Source organism: Octopus bimaculoides, chromosome 11, assembly GCF_046866305.1.
Source record: "Octopus bimaculoides isolate indiv1 chromosome 11, ASM4686630v1, whole genome shotgun sequence".
Classification (NCBI taxonomy): Eukaryota; Metazoa; Mollusca; class Cephalopoda; order Octopoda; family Octopodidae; genus Octopus; species Octopus bimaculoides.
In genome coordinates this window covers 18,476,022-18,481,021 of record NC_142938.1, presented here as the reverse complement: position 1 = coordinate 18,481,021, position 5,000 = coordinate 18,476,022, and the positions used below count along the sequence as shown (strand labels likewise).

Here is a 5,000-nt window from a genome sequence, read left to right as displayed (position 1 = left end):
GTCAAGCGATGGTGGCGGGGACAAACACAAATAACAAACACACACATACATATACACGAGAGGCTTCTTTCAGTTTCCGTCTACCAAATCCGCTCATAAGGCTTTGTCCAAGGTGTCACTCAGTGGGACTGAACGCGGAACCATGTGGTTGGGAAGCAAGCTTCTTACCTCACAGCCACTCCTATATATATATATATATATATATATATATATATATATATATATATATATATATATATATATATATATATATATATATATATATATATATATATATATATATATATATATATATATATATATATATATATATATATATATATATATATATATATATATATATATATATATATATATATATATATATATATATATATATATATATATATATAAAGAGAGAGAGAGAGAGAGAGAGAGAGAGAGATAAACCTGCTTTCTAGCCACATGGATCCGGGTTCAGTGCCACTGTGAGGTACCATGTAGCTTCGCGCCAATCAAAGACTTGTGAGTGGATTTGGTAGAAGGAAACTGAAAGAAGACCATTGTATGTGTGACGGTCTTCTTTACGTGACGGTCTTCTTTACGTGACGGTCTTCTTTACACGCGCGCGCACATGTCTTTGTGTTTGTTGTTTGTCCTCTACCATGTTTGTTGTTTTGTTTGATTCCTACTATTGGTGTTGGTGTGCTTACGTCTCCGTAACTTAGCGGTTCAACAAAAGACACTGACAGAATTAATACCAGGGTTTAACAAAAAAAAAAAAAAAGGACTTGGGTCGATTCGTTCGACGAAAATGCTTCAAGTGGGTGCATCAGCATGGCCACAGTCTAATGATCGAAACGAGTAAAAGAAGAAACGTATTGATTATTTTAGTCACTGGATTTCGATTATGCCCTACGAGGAAGGGTTTTGATCGTAGAACGGTTTAGTCACCCAAATGCACCCTAGTAACAAGGCAAAAAGAAAAAGAAAAACTCAATTTCTATCTCTCCTCTCTTTTCGTTTCCGGAACTGCTAAGTAACAGGCACGTAAACAAACTGACACCGGTTTCCAAACGGTGAGGCGCCAAGCACAAAAACGCTCACACACACACACAGACACACACATACACACCCACGCACATAGGTTTCTACACAGTTTCTGTTTATCGAATTCATATTTGCAAAGCATTAGCTGGCCCGGAGCTGTAGTAGACTGTGCTGCGCAGTGGGACTGAAACCGGGTCCATGTGGTTGTGAACCAAATGTCTTAACCACTCACCCATGACGACACCCGTTTATTTTATTTTTGCTATCCAATTTGCCTTAATTAACTTGTTTGCTTTATAATGAACCTTTAATTAAGAACGGGGTCAGAGAAAGAAAAGGAGCTGATGTTGCTTACTCAGTCATGGTCGAACTGATTTATGACAAAAGGTATTCCAGATGTGACCATTCCGTCTTATTTTTCAGGTGTAGTGAATATAGAACAATGCGTCTGATTATTGTTGTTTTGTAGACTTATATCAGCCCTGATCACTGACATTGTAACTGTGACCTCGCGTCTTATTTTCAACGATACTTTATCCAAAATGGTGTTGTTGTTATTGTTTAGCCATTGGTCAGCCATGATCAGACATACCCTATGGTCAGAAACATCCCAACGTTCACACTTCAGTCTCTTGGTTTCCTCATACATGGTTTATCTAGTACATTATCCAATGTGGCCTTCCTTTTGATAAGATCATGAGGTGTGATTTGAAGGAGATTTGGTTGATAACTCTTGCATATCGAGTCACTGGTGCAGAAACACCCCGCCACACACACACACACGCACATACACATACATAAAAGGAAATCGACCGGCTGATTCGCACATTACAAATACAATCTGTAAGCGGAACAGTAAAATAATGCAAGACTTTTCTCAGATTTAAAATGTGACATTCTTTTCTGTATCTACATTCCAATGATGGAGCTTTGTATCTTTGTTAGAAATTAGCTCCTTCTTTAGAGGAGGAGTCCGCCACTACATTCCTCCACGTTACAAATTTAATTTAAATTTAATTTGTGGTCCGTGGGAAGAGCCATTCTAACAATGCGTCTGCCCTAACTCTTCGAAACGCTTAGTTTTAGAATGGTGGCAGCTGATGAAGGAAATGTTCTCTATGTGGCCTGTATTTTTTCTATACTCCGTTTATCATTTTCTCCACGTTTTTTTGCAACGTCCTGTAACCAGATATGCATCTATGTATACAGGTAGATGTAGGTATGCACATATATGTACGTATATATGCATATACTCATATATTGTTTGTAGTACATACATACATACATACATACATACATACATACATACATACATACATACATACATACATACATACACCGGCAAATTATTTTACAGTTTTGCTTTGAGATTATAGTGTCAATTGAAGGAGATTTGGCTGATATTTCTAGCATATCCAGCAACTGGTTATGCTAGACCAGAAGCTCCTTCGCTACCTTATATTACGGGTTTATCACACTTTCCCGAAAATCAACCTGGTTTCCATAGCGTTTAAGTGACTGAGATTACAGCACTTCCTCCTAAATGGGACGCTAGTCCGTCGCAAGGTTAACTCCCCGACTACTCTCTGAATTAATCTTCAACTGAGTAGACTGGAGCAACGCGAAATAAAAATTTTCTTCGCGAACACAGTACACTGCTTGGTCCAGGAATCGAAACCACGATCTTTGAATCGTAAGAGTAACACCCTAACCTGGTGTTTCTGTGGACTCCTTTGATTTATATTTTACTCAGCTGTATCCTCATAACCATTCGATGTTTTAAAACTCGTGCATTCGTGGCTGTGTGGTAAGAAGCTTGGTTCCCAACTACAAGGTTCAGGTTCAGTCCCACTACGTGGCACCTTGGGTAAGTGTCTTCTACAATAGTCTCGGGCCAACCAAAGCCTTGTGAGTGGATTTGGTAGACGGAAACTGAAAGAAGCCTACCTTATATATATATATATATATATATATATATATATATACACACATATGTATGTGTGTGTGTGTCGTTGTGTCTGTTTGTCTCCTATCACCGCTTAACAACCGGTACTGGTGTGTTTATGTCCCGATAACTTAGCAGTTTGGCATAAAGACCGATAGAATAAGTGCTAGGTTTTATTAAAAAATAAGTCTTCGATTTGATTTGTTCGACTAAAACCTTTCAGGGTGGTGCTCCAGCATGGCCGCAGTCAAATGAAGTGGATTAATTGATTAAAAGAATAAGAGAATTAAAGATATTACGAATTGTATTTTAAAAAAAGTGTTAAAATATTTTTGTACTGTAGAAATACAAATGATTTATTACACATAAATTTTAAAAAAACAAAATTTTATGTGGACCTCTTTTGAGAATTGTTCCCTTAAACACTAAGCCGTACCCCTTTGCGATTTAAGGGACCAGGCCAGCAATTTTGAATGAAGGAGATTGGTTGATTTAATCGAATCTAGTACTTGACAAATAATTCTTTTTTTATCGGCCCTGAATAGATGAAAGATAAAATTTTATCTCTGCTGAATTTGAATTCGGTATGTAAAGAGTCGGATCGAATACCGAAAGGGATTTTCCTCCCCTCACCCCACCGATGTTCGAACGTTTCTACCAATTCCACCGCCCTTAACGTATCCTCTTCCTTGAAATAATAATATCTTTCTTTAGTTAATTTGCCACAAGGACTACGGACTAAGATACTAGGATAGGTTTGCAAAAACGAGAGTGGGCGAGTTTACTAAGAATCAATAATGAGGAAAAAAACATGAATGAACTGCAATGATAGCCCATACACACAAAACAATAGCAACAACAGGGCTGAATGAAGCCGCGTCAGGGAGCGTTCACTATCTATTAAATATAATTACTAATCAAAAACGCCTACATCTTAAAATGTAAAAGAACAACGATGGGAGATAACTCTAAACATAGGGAAGTTTTTAACCACTAACTGCAAGGGTAATCTTCGTTGATGGAAATTTTTGAAGTCATTTTTATTACCCAACCCACCGTATTTGAATTTTGTATGTAGAACGTTTCTTGGAGTATCCCTACTTTCAGTCACATTGTCGATATTCATAATCAGCGCCATTATGTGCGTGTGTGTCTCCCTCTCTCTCTCTTTCTCTCTCTCTCTCTCTCTCTCTCTCTCTCTGTATAATATATATGTATATGTATATATATATATATATATATATATATATATATATATTTATTTATTTATTTATGTATTTATTTATGTGTTTCAGCCAAGTGGCTGCGGTCATGCTGGTGCACCACCTTTATATATATATATATATATATATATATATATATATATATATATATATATATATATATTCTTTTATTCTTATATATAGATATATGCGTGTGTGTGTGTGTGTGTGTGTGTGTGTGTGTGTGTGTGTGGCGATGCAAATTGCATTTACCAGCAGGTCTTAATTAGCAGTGACTCTATTTTCTCTACTCCGATCTGCATCGATTGTTTTGTTAAAAAATGCATTCAACTGTTCTTACTGAAGTTGTCTTCCTTTATTGCTTTCAAATTTTAAATAGAAGTTGTTTGTATAATTTCAGCTGGAGTAAGTATTTTTTCAATTCACTATTTTTTGTGGTGTAGTATGGTGTATGTATGTGTGCGCGTGTGTGTGTGTGTATGTGCGCGTGTGTATGTATGTGTGTGCGTGTATGTGTGCGTGTGCGTGTGTGTGTGTGCATGTGTATGTGTGCGTGTGTGTGAATGTAATGTGGTATATGTATGGGTGTGTGCGTGTGTGTGTGTGTATGCATGTGCTTGTGTGTGATGTGGTATTTGCGTGTGTGATGTGGTGTGTGTGTGTTTGCGTCTGTGATGTGGTATGTGAATGTGTGTATGTGTGTACCTTTATCTTGACATCATGTGGAGATTGTAAACGGGTATCGCTGTCATACAAGAGATATTTTTTATTTCCAGTCTTTCGCGAAATATACGTCTGGTTTC

The 5,000-nt window shown here is 37.0% G+C and overlaps 1 protein-coding gene across 2 annotated transcripts in view; it reads left to right on the top strand.

Annotated features, from left to right (window-relative positions):
- LOC128249055 (uncharacterized) overlaps window positions 1-5,000 on the top strand; it is an 85,253-nt gene that overhangs the window by 1,056 nt on the left and 79,197 nt on the right. The gene's annotated exons all lie outside the window — the stretch shown is intronic.